This window comes from Ahaetulla prasina, chromosome 4, assembly GCF_028640845.1.
Source record: "Ahaetulla prasina isolate Xishuangbanna chromosome 4, ASM2864084v1, whole genome shotgun sequence".
NCBI classification, from domain to species: domain Eukaryota; kingdom Metazoa; phylum Chordata; class Lepidosauria; order Squamata; family Colubridae; genus Ahaetulla; species Ahaetulla prasina.
In genome coordinates this window covers 74392811-74409936 of record NC_080542.1, presented here as the reverse complement: position 1 = coordinate 74409936, position 17126 = coordinate 74392811, and the positions used below count along the sequence as shown (strand labels likewise).

At 42.0% G+C, this 17126-nt stretch overlaps 1 protein-coding gene across 4 annotated transcripts in view; it reads left to right on the top strand.

Annotated features, from left to right (window-relative positions):
- AVL9 (AVL9 cell migration associated) overlaps positions 1–17126 on the top strand; it is a 170654-nt gene that overhangs the window by 131078 nt on the left and 22450 nt on the right. The window lies entirely within an intron of this gene.

The window sequence follows — 17126 nt, the reverse complement described above, 5'->3', positions numbered from 1 at the left end:
GCACAAATGGCAACACCACTGCGAGCTTCGTCATACCGGCAAAGCTGGCGTCCTGCTACTCGCGACTGCACCAGTATATTGAACCTCGCAGCAGTGGTGCCGTTTGTGCGTGCAATGGCACAAGCCTACAGAGTCCTGCTCCACGAGACAGCGGCAGCGGCACGATGAATCTCACAAAGACTCATTTCTGGCAGGTGGGGCGGGGGAGAAGTGAAACACGTGGAGTGAGATGTGGCTCCCTTGCCATCTCTTCTCTCCCCCCCTTGCCAGGCATGGCAGGATTCCTGCCCCTTGCTTAGCCACCCACCCCCTTTAGGGATGCAATTTGGCGGTGGCAAGTGGCGTGGGCGTCTTACCTTTCAAGCTCTGTCGCGTTTCTTGCTGTTGTGTCCAGGGAAACACCTTGCAAAAAAAAAAAACCTTTATTGAACTCGCAAGAAGGGACTTTTTTATAACATGTTTCCCTGGGCACAATGGTGAAGAACGCAATAGAGCTTCACCTGCCACTCCCAAATTGTATCCCCCCTTTATTTTTAGAACAAGTTTTATTGATTTTTTAGTTACACACACACACACACACACACACACACACACACACACACACACACACATGATTTATGAACAGATTATTGGCCATATCATATCTTATTTTTATTTTTATTTTTTATTTTTTATTATAAATTTTTAACGTTACAAACAAAAAAAGAAAATACATTTTCCACCCTTGTGCTATACATAAAAAAAAAAAGGAAGATTTGGGTCTTCGGATATATCCTCATGATTGCCAAAATCCACGTTCTCGAGGTACAGGTATCGAAGCGTCCAATGTTCCAAGCGCATAGTCCACAAATGGTTTCCAAGTCTTCCAGAAAATATCTTCTTTATACACACCACTTCTAATTTTAATATCACATGTCATTTTATCATTTAAAGCTAATTTCCACATTTCAGAATTCCACTCTTCTATTCTAAAAATCACATCTAGTTTCCAATATCTAGCTATTATAATTCTACCTATTATAATCATAATTCTAATCAATTCTTTTTCATATTTTGTTAATTCTATTTCCTTAATTACCAACAATAATATAGTTTCCACTCTCAATGTTATTACTTTCCCCATCATTTCAAATATCATTTTCCAATTGTTGCCAAAACTTTTTAACCTTATCACATTTATACCACATATGTTCATAAGTCCCCAATTCCATTTCACATCTCCAACATTTTTTACTAATTTTTTTATCCATTTGCGACAATCTTACTGGTGTCAAATACCATATCCAAACAACTTTATAATTATGCTCTTTAATCCTTATAGATAAGGTTCTCATAATTCTACTATTCCAATTCACATTCCAATCTGACTCTGGTATTTCAATATTAAGATCTTTTTCCCAATTTGTCCTCATCACTCTTTGTAATTTTTCATCAGAGTTTATAATCTTATAAACCCTGCTAACGAGTCCCTTTAGCCCAATTTCATCTTTCATAATCCGAGATACTAAATATTCAAATTCAGTTTCACATCTATTTATCGAATAGTTTTCCCTTAATTTTTTTGTCCATTTTTCTATCTGTATTTTTTCAAACCAGCTTAACCCTAATTTTTCAATAATTTCTTTATGCCTCCTTTCATTTTCTAAAACTTTTAACCAATCTCTAATAGTTTCTATATTTTCATCTTTAATCACTTCATTACGTCTTATATTATTTTTAATCGGCCAATTTCCAATTGTCTTCCCCAAAAAGATTATATCCGGAATTAAAATTTTAACAAATTTATTCCACATTTTACTTAATCCCTTTAACCAATAACTTCTAATTATACATTTTGAGTTTGCTTTATCTAAAAACCACCTTGATCCAAATTTCTCTACATCCCTTAACTCTAAGTCTCTCCAATGATTATCTTCACCTTTAAGTATTTTTACCACTATCCGGATACCATATGCACAGTAATAATTAAATAATTTGGGGATTCCTAATCCACCTTCCTTTTGATTTTGATACCACATTTTCTTCACTAATATAGGTCTTTTCCCACCATTGCAAAATTTGTCCAATTTTTTCTGATATCCTTCAATATCTTTCTCTCTCAAATTTAACAGTAGCATTTCGAATAAAAAGTTAAACTTGGGCAGCAACATCATCTTACACATTGCAATTCTACCAAACCAAGACAACTTTAACATTTTATATTTATCTATCTTCTTCTCAATTTCATTCATCACCACATCATAATTAAGTTTTTTCAATTCTTTAACCTTGAGTGAGAGCACTATACCCAAATATTTCAATGTATTTTTAATCCTTATCCCAAATTGCTCTTGCATATTCTCGCGCTCATTACCATTATTATCCATCAATAATTCTGATTTTGACCAATTTACTTTCAGACCTGTCATTTCCTCAAATTCTTTCAAATGCTTATATATCTTTTTCAGATCTTTCTCTATATTTTTCAAAATAATTAAAGTATCATCCGCATACAAATTTATCTTATATCCCTTATATCCTTCTAATTCTTCATCTTTTTCTATCATTCTTGTCAGGATTTCCATAGCCAATAAAAATAATGTTGGGGACAAGGGACATCCTTGTCTCGTACCTGCTTCTAATTTTATCTCTTCCGTTAATATTCCATTCATCTTCACTCTTGCACTACTTTTTTGATACAATTTTGAAATAACATGTATAAACTTGTTACCAAAGCCTAAAGCCTCCACAATTACTTTAATAGCTTCCCATTGTACGGAATCAAAAGCTTTAAAAATGTCCAATGATACTATACCAATTTTATCACCATTATGAAAAGAAGGACTAGGGGAGACATGATAGCTGTGTTCCAATATCTCAGGGGTTGCCACAAAGAAGAGGGAGTCAGGCTGTTCTCCAAAGCACCTGAGGGTAGAACAAGAAGCAATGGGTGGAAACTGATCAAAGAAAGAAGCAACTTAGAACTAAGGAGAAATTTCCTGACAGTTAGAACAATTAATAAGTGGAACGACTTGCCTGCAGAAGTTGTGAATGCTCCAACACTGGAAATTTTTAAGAAAATGTTGGATAACCATCTGACTGAGATGGTGTAGGGTTCCTGCCTAGGCAGGGGGTTGGACTAGAAGGCCTCCAAGGTCCCTTCCAACTCTGTTGTTATGTTATGTTATGTTATGTTATGTTATGTTATGTTATGTTATGTTATGTTATGTTATAGAATAGAATAGAATAGAATAGAATAGAATAGAATAGAATAGAATAGAATAGAATAGAATAGAATAGAATAGAATAGAATAGAATAGAATTTTTATTGGCCAAGTGTGATTGGACACACAAGGAATTTGTCTTGGTGCATATGCTCTCAGTGTACATAAAAGAAAAGATACGTTCATCAAGGTACAACATTTACAACACAATTGATGATCAATATATCAATATAAATCATAAGGATTGCCAGCAACAAGTTATAGTCATACAGTCATAAGTGGAAAGAGATTGGTGATGGGAACTATGAAACGATTAATAGTAGTGCAGATTCAGTAAATAGTCTGACAGTGTTGAGGGAATTATTTGTTTAGCAGAGTGATGGCCTTCGGGAAAAAACTGTTCTTGTGTCTAGTTGTTCTGGTGTGCAGTGCTCTATAGCTGCTTTGAGGGTAGGAGTTGAAACAGTTTATGTCCAGGATGCGAGGGGTCTGTAAATATTTTCACGGCCCTCTTCTTGATTCGTGCAGTATACAGGTCCTCAATGGAAGGCAAGTTGGTAGCAATTATTTTTTCTGCAGTTCTAATTATCCTCTGAAGTCTGTGTTTTTCTTGTTGGGTTGCAGAACCGAACCAGACAGTTATAGAGGTGCAAATGACAGACTCAATAATTCCTCTGTAGAACTGGATCAGCAGCTCCTTGGGCAGTTTGAGCTTACTGAGTTGGCCGAGGAAGAACATTCTTTGTTGTCCTTTTAATGATGTTTTTGATGTTAGCTGTCCATTTGAGATCTTGCGATATGATAGAACCCAAAAATTTGAAGGTTTCTACTGTTGATACTGTGTTGTCAAGTATTGTGAGAGGTGGAAGTATGGAAGGGTTTTTCCTAAAATCTACCACCATTTCTACGGTTTTGAGTGTGTTCAGTTCCAGATTGTTTTGGTTGCACCACAAGGCTAGTCGTTCGACCTCTCGTCTATATGCGGATTCATCATTGTCTCGAATGAGACCAATCACTGTTGTGTCATCTGCGAACTTCAGTAGCTTAACAAATGGATCATTGGAGATGCAGTCATTGGTATACAGAGAGAAGAGAAGTGGGGAGAGCACACAGCCTTGGGGGGCCCCTGTGCTAATTGTACAGGTATTTGATGTGATCTTGCTTAGCTTCACCTGCTGCTTCCTGTTTGTTAGGAAGCTTGTGATCCACTTACAAGTCTGTTCCGGTACCTGTAGCTGGTTTAGCTTAGTTAGAAGAATGTCTGGAATGATGGTATTGAATGCTGAACTAAAGTCTACAAAGAGGACCCTTGCATAGGTCTTTGGAGACTCAAGATGTTGTAGGATGTAGTGCAGAGACATATTAACAGCATCATCTGTTGATCTATTTGCTTGCTATGCAAATTGAAAGGGGTCTAACAGCGGATCCGTGATGGTTTTCAAGTAGGAAAGCACTAGCCTTTCAAAGGTTTTCATGACTACGGATGTTAAAGCAACTGGTCCATAATCATTCAGTTCCTTGATGGTGGGCTTCTTCGGTACTGGGATGATGGTAGAGCATTTGAAGCAAGAAGGAACATAGCACATCTCTAGTGATTTATTAAAAATATGAGTGAAGATGGGGGCCAATTGACCAGCACAGACTTTTAAGCAAGAAGGAGTTATCTTGTCTGGGCCTGGCGCTTTTCCTGGCTTTTGTCTGTGAAATAGGTCCTGCACTTCCTTTTCTGTGATCACTAGGGGTTGTGAACCCAATGAAATGGGGTCAGTTGTAGGAGGCTTGGCTGTTGTTGCTGTGTCTGAGATGGGGGTTGTGGAGATAGGTGGCTGTAGTTTCCTTTCAAACCTGCAGTAAAACTCATTCAGGTCATCTGCCAGTTGTTGATTACCTTCAGCCTGGGAAGGAGGTTTGCTGTTATGTTATGTTATGTTATGTTATGTTATGTTATGTTATGTTATGTTATGTTATGTTATGTTATGTTATGTTATGTTATGTTATGTTATGTTATGTTATGTTATGTTATGTTATGTTATGTTCAGCTACATCTATAATATTTAATACTCTTCTAACAATATCACTCATATATCTGCCCTTCACGAAACCTACTTGGTTATAACTTATATATCTATCTATAAATCTACTTAATCTATTACTTATAATAGCGGTAAATATCTTTGCATCCTGATTAATTAAAGAAATGGGCCGATAGGACTCAATCCTTTCTAAATCTTTATCTGGCTTAGGAATTAGGGATATCACCGTTCTATTCCATGACGAAGGTACTTCTCCACCATGTAATATTCCATTAAATAATTTTTGCAATCTTGGTATTATTAATTCTTTAAATTCTTTATAAAACTCAGCAGGTAATCCATCCTCACCTGGAGCTTTCCTAATTTATTTTTGTATAACTCCATTAATCTCATCTTGTGTTATATCTTCTTCCATCAATTCTTTATATGTTTGATCAATTTTCACCACATATTTTTCTAAATAACTTTGCAATTTTCCCCGATTAACTGGTTTCTTTGAATATAAATTCTGAAAAAAATTTCTAACCACTTCACATTTCTCTAATTTTTTGTAACATCTTATACCTTTATCATCTATCAAAGCTCCAATTTCTCTTCTCTCTTTTATTTTTCGCCATCTTTGCCAATAACTTAGAGTTTCTGTTACTAAATTCAAAAATTCCTATTTAAATATCTCAAATTTCTTTTACCAACTCTGTATCCTCTTCTATCATTTTATTTCTTAACATATTAAGCTCCTCAAGATTTTTTTCTTTAGTAAGCAAAATTGATTTTCCAATTCTTTAATCTGATTTTATCCTTTCCATTTTAATTTTATAATTTTTATATTTCCTACTTGATAATTTAATACTCTCCTCTAAACACAGCTTTCATCTCATCCCAAACAATTTCAAATTTAACCTCCCATTATCATTTAATCTCCAACTTTCCTCCAATTTTTAAGTATCCATTTTTATCCTTTTCATTTTTATACAGTTTCTCCTCATATCTCCAATAACTTCTTTTTTTCTCAAAATTAAAATCTAAATCCACCATAACTTCTGCATGATCAGAATCCTTAAAAATTCCCACATCAATTTTATCCACCTTATTTAACAGATCTTTAGAAATCAAAATATAATCAATTCTTGAATATGTATTATATATTTTAGAATAAAATGTATACATTCTTTCATTTCCTTTTACTTCTCTCCAAACATCCAACAAACCATTTCGAAGCATCCATTTATTTAAAATCCCCATTTTATTTGCTTTTCCACAACGAGTGGGATTTGTACTATCTATATTATGTCTAATTAAATTAAAATCCCCGGCAACAATCATTTTCCCTACTCTTTCTATTTCCAAAATTTTTGTTATTTTTCCAAGAAATTCTTTCTGTTTTTCATTTGGTAAATACAAATTAACAAGTGTCACTTCTTCTTCATTAATATTTCCCACAATTATTACATATCTTCCTTCATCATCAACAATTACTTTTTTCTTTTCAAAATATACCTTATTTGATATCAATATTGCAACTCCTCTAGATTTTGAAGTTCCAAAAGATTTTTCATAAATTTGCATACCTTTTATATATATTCTATTTGAATCTTCAGATTTCTGATGGGTTTCTTGTAAAAATAAAATATCTAGTAAATCTCTTTTAATCTTAACTTCCAATCTTCTTCTTTTAATCTGATTCCCTGTACCCTTCACATTCCATGACATTATTTTTATGACTCCCATTTAAACTGTAAATTTTTCAATCCTATCCCTGCCTCTTCCTTTCTGTGCCCAAAACCCAACATTAAACTCCCATATAACCAACATTTAGCATAAAAAAATTTATTTATTTATTTTATTTATTTATTTATTTAATTTAATTTTTATACCGCCCTTCTCCCGAAGGACTCAGGGCGGTGTACAGGCAAGATAAAAACCAACAATACAAATATACAAGTTAAAATACCCTTTAAAAAACTTATTTAAAATAGCCCAAAGTTAAAAAATTGCCATCAGTTAAAACCCCATTTAAAATTAATAAAATTCCCCTTATTAAAATCCAAATTTAAGCCAGCCCAAGAAATAAAAAGATGGGTCTTCAGTTCATGGAATGTCCAAGGTCAGGTATTTGACAAACCGGGAAGTCCCAGATGGAGCCCCACAGAGAAGGCCCTTCCTCCGCCAGCCGACATTGTTTGGCGGACGGCACCTGAGAAGTCCCTCTCTATGGGAGCGACGGGTCGGTGGGAGGCGTGTGGTAACAGCAGGCGGTCCCAAGTACCCAGGTCCTAAGCCATGGAGCGCTTTAAAGGTCGTCACCAACACCTTAAAGCGCACTCGAAAACCACAGGCAGCCAGTGCAGTCTGCGCATGTTACATAGCACTGCTCCCTCTATCACCGCAGCTGCATTCTGACTAACTGAAGCCTCCGAGTGCACTTCAAGGAGCCCCATGTAGAGAGCATTACAATAATCCAAGCGATAACAAAATGAGTGACTGTGCATAAGGCATCCCGATCAAGGAAGGCGAACTGCCGAACCAGGCGAACCTGGTGGAAGGCCCCTGAGACGGCCGTCAAATGATCTTCAAACGACAGCCGATCATCCAGGAGGACACCTAAGTTGCGCACCCTATCCTTTGGGGCCAATAACTGCCTCCACAGCCAGCTGCGGCTGCAGCTGACTGAATCGGGATGCCGGCATCCACAGCCACTCCGTCTTGGAGGATTAAGCTTGAGCCTGTTTCTCCCCATCCAGACCCTACGGCTTCCAAACACCGGGACAGCACTTCAACAACTTCATTGGGGTGGCCGGGGTGAAAAGTACAGCTGGGTATCGTCAGCGTACTGCTGGTATCTCACCAAACCACTGATGATCTCCCAACGGCTTAATGTAGATGTTGAACAACAGGCGAGAGAATCGACCCTGTGGGACCCACAAGTGAGGCCCCTCGCGGTCGACCTCTGCCCCCCCGTCAACACCGTCTGCGTCCGGTCGGAGAGATAGGAGGAGAACCACCGATATACAGTGCCTCCCACTCCCAATCCCCCCAGCCGGCGCAGTAGGATACCATGGTCGATGGTATCAAACGCCGCCGAGATCTAATAGGACCAGGGCAGGGGAATAACCCTGTCCCTGGCCCTCCAGAGATCATCAACCAATGCGACCAAAGCTGTCTCCGTGCTGTATCCGTAAGCGGACTGAGCAGGTCTAGATAGACATCTTCATCCAGGTGGCCTCTCTACAACCTTCGCAACAAAGCGAAGGTTGGAGACTGGACGATAGTTACCCAAAATAGCTGGGTCCAGGGAGGGCTTCTTAAGGAGGGGTCTCACCACCGCCTCTTTCAAGGCGGCAGGAAAACCCTTCCAACAAAGCGTTGATAATCCTCTGAGCCAGCCTCGTGTCACCGCCTGAGTGGCCAGTACCAGCCAGGAAGGACACTCCAGTAAACATGTCGTGCAGCCTCCCCAACAACCTGTCACGCCCTCGGAGCCACAGGGTCAAACTCATCCCAAATAAGCTCAACAAGACGAGCCTCCTCTCCTCGCTGATCATCCCAAATTCGGTCCAGACCGTCCCTCAGCTGAGCGATTTTATCGTATAGATAACCGCTAAACTCCTCGGCTCGTCCCTGCAAGGTCATCCGCACCTCCTGATGTAGGAGAGAACGGGTCACCCAGGCGGCGGGCGGTTATCTGCCGGCGCCAATGAGGGTGGGCGAGGAACGCCTCGCTTCCTCATTGCCACTAGGTAGGTCCTAGAATAGGACCTAACTAGTGTCCGATCAGCTGAGCGACTGGACCTCCAGTGCTCTCAGGTGTCTTCTCGGCGTTATCTCCTCAGCCCCTCGGAGTACCAAGGGGCCGGACGAGATCTCACGCCGGGTCAGAGGCGCAGGCACGACACGGTCCAAGGCCCGCCGCCTGTTCCCAGGCCACGACCAGTTCCTCAGCGTGCGTGGGCCAGATCCTCAGGAATGGCCCAAGCTCCGTCAGGAACCTCTCAGGGTCCATCAGGCGCCTGGGACGGAACCACCGTATAGGTTCCGTCTCCTGCGTGGTGAATGGCGGTCCATCTAGGCGAAGGAGAAAATGATCCGACCATGACATTGGTTCTGTTACTAAATCATCTAACAAGATTTAACCTCCAGAGATATAAATCAGATCCATGTCCTTACACCATCATTAGAATCATCCAATCATATTTGAACCCCGAGCTGCTTTGATAATCAACTGATGGCTTAAAATCATGACTATAAGTCTTCTCAACCGCCACAGCAGCAGTATCCAACAGCTCAGGCAGGGCTTTCACGCAGCAAAGCCATAATAAAAACTGATTCTGACCGCATATAAATACAAATCTGAGGAACATTCTTCTTAGATCTTTAATGACAAAGAATTATTGATCTGATAAATGCTAAACCTACACATCTAAATCTCCCAACCATCTCTATGCCCATATCCCACTCTGAATAAGATCACAAATCATAAAACAATAAAAACAGAAAAGACAAAACAAACAAACAATAAAAACAAACAATCTTCTTCCCCACATCCTGGTTTCGCCTATAAAGAGAATGGGGAGAGGGACGTGCCAATGTCCGGGTCACTTCTTTCGGGCTGTCTATTTAAATTCATCACTCAAGAAAAAAAAAAGTGATGGCTCCCGCATTCTTATTTTCCAAGACTCTTATCTGCTTCTTCTCCTGCTGTATCCTCACGATTTTTCTTCTGTTCAACCAACACAGGTGATATTTCTTTCCTCTTAACCCTTTAGGTCTTGCCTCAATATTTTTTTCTTCTGAGTTGATGTTTCCACGTGTATTCCACCCATCTTAAGCATTTGATCTTTTATCTCCATTAAATCCTCCTCCTTGATCAGTCCAAGCTCCCGTAAATATAATATTGCATCTATATCTGGGGTAATTGTACGCATCCTTCCTTTATAAAAAAATTTCAACTGTTGTGGTGGCCTCCAGTTCTATCTAATTCCATTATCTCTCAAAACCTTTGTAATTGGTTTTTAAAAAAATCTCCATGCCCTTTCTTCTCTTGATATATCCGGGAAGACTTGAATAGTCTTCCCTTCAAACTTCAAAGCCTCTCCCATCTCTCCCATCTCTCTCACCATAACTTGGCCATAACTTCCAGCTTATCACCAAGATTTGCAAACCTGACAAACACATTCCTGTTGGAGCCATTTTGCCTTCTATAGCCAGTTCTAAAAACACTTGCCAGATCTGCTATTGTAAATGTAATTTGCGTGTCGAGATCATTAATCCATTTTAAAACCCGCTGTTTCAAATTATCTACCTTTTCTTCTGGAATCCCTCGGATAACCAAATTATATTTCCTCATCTCTTCTTCCAGGAGACAAATTCTCTTGTCTTGCTGCTCATTTTTGTAAAATATTTCACCAATTTGCCGATCCACTTTTGCCTCATGTACATGAATCTGCTCAAATTCATTTTTAATAATTGTCATTTCCACTGTTTGCTTTGCAAAATTTTCATTCATTTCTTGTTTCATTTTTTTCATTTCCAATGTCATTTCCAATGTCATATTATCAATACGCTCTGATAATCCTGCTATTTTTTCCCCAATTTTGTTTAAAGCTGCAGCAACTTGCTGCATTTCTGAGTCATTGTTGAGTCATTTTAAAAAGTTTTTAAAAAGTTTTCAAACTAGTATTTCAAACCACTTTTGCAGAGGGTCTTAATGAAGATCAAGGGACAGCAATTTTTTAATTGGAGCCGAAGCGGCTTATTTTGCACTCAAATTATCTCTCAACAGCTTGTGACTCATAGTCACTCCACAGAACACAGATAACTCACAGCTTTTAAACAATAATCAGCGCCATTTTTCTCCACGTCAGCAAAGGAAAAAGAAAGAAAATTTACTGCTTCATTTCAACTTAAACTTGGAGAAAATCCTTTTTTGTCTGTGATCATAAAAGCACATAAACAAGCTGTTAATTTCTCTCAAAAAATTATCCATCAGAAGACAACGCCCAGTAAAATCCTGCTGCTCCGGTCAAGTTTCCCACACAAAAAATCAATTTAATCTTCAATTAAATTCTTCTCCTTGACAAATTCAGTCTTTAATATTCACACCTTGACCTCAGCAGTAAAGCACAGAACACGATATTTATAATACCAAAAGCGAAATACAACACTTTATTCCAGACTTAATCGTGTCTGCCGGCCGGCTGGTCACCCCCACGTTGTAAAAACTCCATAATTCAAGCAGTTTCAGATGACCTATCGGTTTTAAATTCAGTCTGCTGGGCTGTTAACACTTTCACTTCACGATTTATTAACTTTCATCCATATCGGTGTATTCCAAACACATAAATCCTCATAAATCTTCATTAATAAGCCCTGTGAAGTGAAGGAAAGGTCCTTACCCCACCACGGTCATGGCCACGCCCCCGGCTATATCATATCTTATACATTTCAATATATTCAAATATATTTTACATAGTTACAGTTTTTGCCAAAATATTCTTTTTCCATAGTTTTTATTCATTTCCTAATATTTCCTTGCTCATTTTATTAAGTCACATCTTCTTTCTCCCTCAAGCTCTAATTTCTCCATTTTTATTTGTGCTCATTCTCTTTCATTCTTTTTTTTATTGAAAAAGTTTTACAAAATTTTTTTACCAATTAATTCCCCCCATCACCCTCCCTCTCCCTTTCCCCCTCCCCTCCACCCTTACCTCTCCCCCCGAGACTTCCCAGAGCAAATTACAGGGTATTGCATCTAACAATCATAAGCTAAATTACACCAATAAACCATAATCCATAATCTCTCCTCTCCCCTTCCCCATATAAACAAATATATTAATACAATACAATTCTTACAGTCACTCATAAACTATTTGATACTTCAGTCTGATATTTGATTTGAATATAATCAATCCAGTTTTTCTATTCCAATATATATCTTTCTTGTGGATAGTCTTAAAATACGGTGAGAATATTCTTTCATAGACATTCTTTTGAGTACACTAAAGTTTCTTCTTTCTCTCTTAACTCCATTAAAATTAGTCCAATCTTCAGCAATAAACAATATTCCATCTTCCAATGTTTTAGTAACAAAGTCCAACTGCCGATATTAGATTTAGGGTCAATTTTCTCCTTATTATTCTTCATAATATCTTATATAATCCAGCAAGTTTATAAATCTACCATACATAATAACAAATATAACAAATACATAATAACAAAGAAGCACGTGAGTATAGTTGCTGCTTTGAGGAGAAATTGGGGGTGGGAAACTGCCTCCACTTCTTTCTTTCCCATTTTGCCTCAGAGAAACACGTGGGTGGAGTTACTGCTTTGAGGAGAAATTGGGGGTGGGAAACTGCCTCCATTTCTTTCTCATTTTTAACAGATTGAATCATCTAATCACTATAAATCAAAAATATCAATAATATATTCAGGGTTGGTCCACTTGAGATTGTGATTTTATTCTATTTCAAAATGACTTAGTTCAGTGCAATACTTGTTTTGCAGCTGTCTTTCGCAGTACTCTTTTCAAATTTGGGTACTGTCCTCTTTGTAAACAAATTAGCAGTCTACGTGGACAGATTACCTATCTAGAATCTCTAATCTATGCTCTCCAAGCAGAAATTAGGTGCCCAATTCAGCCATTCCAGCTGCTGTGCCATCAGCGCCCTCTACCACAAAGATCCTGCAGGAAAAGGGCAGTATAGACAACCGTGGGATCTGGCAGGGTGAGAGCTGTGAACCATAAACACAAAGCTTTTACAGTGTCCCAGTATAACAGATATAGTGCCCTTGCTGACCTTAATAGGAACACTAAAGTGACAGATCAAGGTAGTTGTGATACTGATAACTCAAACAATCAAGGGATTATGGTCCGAGATGAAGAATTTACTTTGGAAAAGTGTGTATCAAGTGTATCAAGTATTACAGATCGGTCACACAAGAAGAGCACGGTATCCAAAAAGAGAAGCCACCTTCTGATTGGTGATTCAATTGTAAGGGATGTAAATTTAGGAAAGGATATAGAGGTTTTGAAAGAGGTCAGGTGTCTACCTGGTGTTACTGCCAGCAGAGACAAGAGGCGTATTCTTAAGATAGTCAAGAATGCCAGTAAGGATTCTGATGTTGATGCTATTATACATCTTGGCACAAATGATCTGTCCCAAAAGGATGTACTTTCTGTGCAGAATGATTTCCAGAGCTTGGGGTATGAACTTAATAGCATAGGTTGTAGGCTTATCTTTTCAGAAGTTTTACCAATACATAAGGAACAAAATGGTAAAGGCCAGTGTGTAGCGGAGTTTAATGTGTGACTAAAGGAGTGGTGTAAAAGGGAAGGCTTTGGTTTTATTAGTCACGATGTCTGCAACTGGTCCAATGAAAAACTGTACAAAAGAGATGGGTTGCATCCGTCAAAGAAAGGGACTGAGTTACTTAGCAATAAATTCACAGATTTTCTGGATAAACATTTAAACTGAACAGTGGGGACAGAGAATTAACTGATACAGAAAATTTCTCTCCCCAGCAATCGAAAACTAAAAGGGTTATCAGTGCATATGATTGCTTGTGCTCCTGCGCGAGCACAAGATGGCGCTGCTGTAAGACTTGGCTCGGCGGATCTGAGCTCGCCGGGCGAATGGCAGTATCGGGGCCGCTCGTCTAGCTGTTTTCGCCCCCCGGTCCGGTAGACGATTTTCCTCGCAGCCGCGGGAGAGGTCTGCGGACCTTTTAGGACCCGCGGCTGCTGAGAACGGGCCGGGAGGGCGATCGGCGAAAGACGGTGCCGGGGATGAGGTGGCGTTTTGGTCGGCGTTCGGCTAGTGTGCCGCCCCTCCCAGCTCTTCCTGGTTTGCTCCCTATGTTTTCTACCCTAAGGACTCTCAAGGACTCTTAAGGACTCTCTCCTGTGATTAACAACTGCCCCCCCTCGATATCAGAGGGTGGGGGCGACTTCGGAGGACACTGGAGGTAAGGAGGGCGGTGTAGCCTATTTGGCCTGGCTTTCCTTGCTTTCCGGGTTTGTCTGCTATAAGATCTCCCCTGTCGCAAGCACAAGATCTTCCCTCTCACAAAGACAACTGTGATCCCTTTGATATCAGAGAGGAGGAGGACGTTTTTGGCCTGCCTTTTGATCTGGTCTGGCTTGGCTCCCTAATTGTGGCGATGTCGGCCGCGCCCGCCCTCCCCCTGTGTGTTGGGGATTTTGGGACGTATACCAACTCTTGGGCATTTTTTGATCTTTTGGGGAGCTGTCAGGAGTGGATGGGCTGTACTGGAGTCGGACTGGAGTTCTGGGAGCTGCTAGGAGTGGATGGGAGTGCCATCTGGAAACAACGATGGACGTAGAGGGCGGCTTGGATGGCGGCCATGGATGTTTCTCTGGACAGATTGTGCTATTTAAGTCCTGGACTATTAGTCGCTGATTATGGACTTACCAAGATTGTACCATGGGTTTGATGGTTGAGTATATTTTACATCTTATATGCTACATGTTACATCTTATATCCCACTTGTACCATGGAGATTGACTGTCCATTTTTACATCTTATGTCATCTTATATCTGGATCCTAAGTCGAGAGCTACCTCAGGAGAACATCCCTGTTAACATCTCTGCCAGCCTAGGATGATCTATCTTCTGCTGACTTTTACTGTATTGTATGCGCTATTCTAGAACTGAACTCTTGCACCTGCGAGGTGCCCCCGCCTCGCGGGACCGGCCTGTTACACTACCGAAGGCCGGCCTCTATGACGGGTCTTGGGACCCACAGAGGTGGCACGCGAAGAGGAGGAGCCTTTGGGGGTTTTTAGACAGGGCATTTTTAAGGGGTGGGAGGGTAAGGACGGGTGTTGGGGGAAACCCGTTGGGGGGGGTCCAGTTCCTGCGAGTGCTCGCGGCGGTAAGTCTATAGGTTCGGAGGTCACGGGGGGGTTTGTGTTCCGTCGGTTGAGGGTGGTTCTATTTGCACGGTAAGTGGGAGGGGCAGATATGACGGAAGTGGGGGCTCATATCGTTGTTTGGGGGCACGCGCTCGATGTTTGCAGGCGACCGCGCGCCCCGAGCCCCCAGACTTCTCCCGTTTCCTGGATAGTCAAGACTCTCAGAGCCTGGGCCTTCGGCTGATGCTGTGCAACGCACGGTCCGTGGCCAATAAGGCCCCCCTAATTCATGATCTTATCCAGGGGGGTGCCGCGGACCTTATGGGCGTTACGGAGACCTGGTTGGGTGCAGAAGGGGGCGTGCCCCTTGTCGAGATGTGCCCACCGGGTTTCCATGCATTCCATCAGCCGAGGGCTCAGTGTAGGGGTGGGGGGGTGGCGGTTGTGATTAGAGAGAGTCTGGAGCCGAGGGAGACCACTGTACTTCAGATTGCCGGGTGCGAATCCCTCTTTGTGAGATGGGGTCATAGGTGTCAGATGGGCTTGCTGGTCGCGTACCTGGCTCCTTGCTGCGTGACAGCTGCCCTGCCCGAGCTCCTGGAGGTGCTTGCTGGGGTGGCAGTTGAGACCCCCAGACTTTTAGTCATGGGGGACTTTAACTTGCCATCTTCCGGCTCGTCATCGACAGCAGCTCGGGGGTTCACGGCTTCCATGGCGGCCTTGGGCCTGGCCCAAGGAGGTGATGGCCCTACTCACATTGGGGAGGCACTGGATTTGATTTTTGTCTCTGGTCAGTGGTTGAGAGATCTGGACTTGAAGGAAATAGTCATTGAACCTTTGTCATGGTCAGATCACTCTCTCCTTCGCCTGGACTTTCTGACCGCCATTCAACACCGCAGGGAGACGGAGCCGATACGTTGGTTCCGTCCCAGGCGCCTGATGGACCCGGAGAGGTTCCGGACGGAGCTTGGGCCACTTCCTGAGAGTCTGGCTCACGGCACGGCTGAGGAACTTGTTGCGGCCTGGGAACAGGCCGCGGTGGGGGCCCTAGACCGTGTCGTGCCTTTGCGGCCTCTGACCCGGCGCAGGTCCCACCCGGCCCCTTGGTCCCCGGAGGAGCGGAGAGGGATGAAGCGCCGGAGAAGACGCCTAGAGAGTTCCTGGAGGTCTAGCCGTTCGGAGGCTGATCGGACACTAGTGAAGTCCTATAATAGGGCTTACCTAGTGGCATTGAGGGAAGCGAGGCGTAGCTACGCCTCCTCCCTCATTGCATCGGCAGATAACCGCCCAGCCGCCCTGTTTCGGGTGACCTGCCCTCCTTCATCAGGGGGAGCGGGATGACCCGTTGCAGGGACGTGCTGAGGAGTTTAACGGTTATCTATACGATAAAATCGTTCAGCTTCGGGACGGTCTGGACCAGAATTGCGGTGACTCAGATGAGGCGTCTGAGGGTGGTCTTGGTGACATTTTGTGGGATGAGTTTGACCCTGTGGCTCCCGAGGACATGGACAGGCTGTTGGGTAGGCTGAATGCTACCACGTGTTTACTGGACCCGTGCCCCTCCTGGTTGGTACTGGCCACTCAGGAGGTGACACGAGGCTGGCTCCAGGCAATTACGAGCGCTTCCTTGGTGGAGGGAGTCTTCCCAGCCGCCTTGAAAGAGGCGGTGGTGAGACCCCTCCTCAAGAAGCCTTCCTGACCCGCTGTTTTAGGTAATTATCGTCGGTCTCCAACCCGCTCACGAAGGTTGTAGAGAGTATGATGGCATATCAGTTTCCTTGCACCTGGAGGAAACTGTCTATCTAGACCTGCTCCAGTCCGGTTTCCGCCCGTTACAGCACTGAGACGGCTTTGGTCGCTGGTGGATGATCCCTGGAGGGCCAGGGATAGGGGTTGTTCCTCTGCCCTGGTCCTATTAGACCTCTCAGCGGCTTTCGATACCATCGACCATGGTATCCTGCTGCGCCGGTTGGGGGGATTGGGAGTGGGAGGCACCGTTTATCGGTGGTTCTCCTC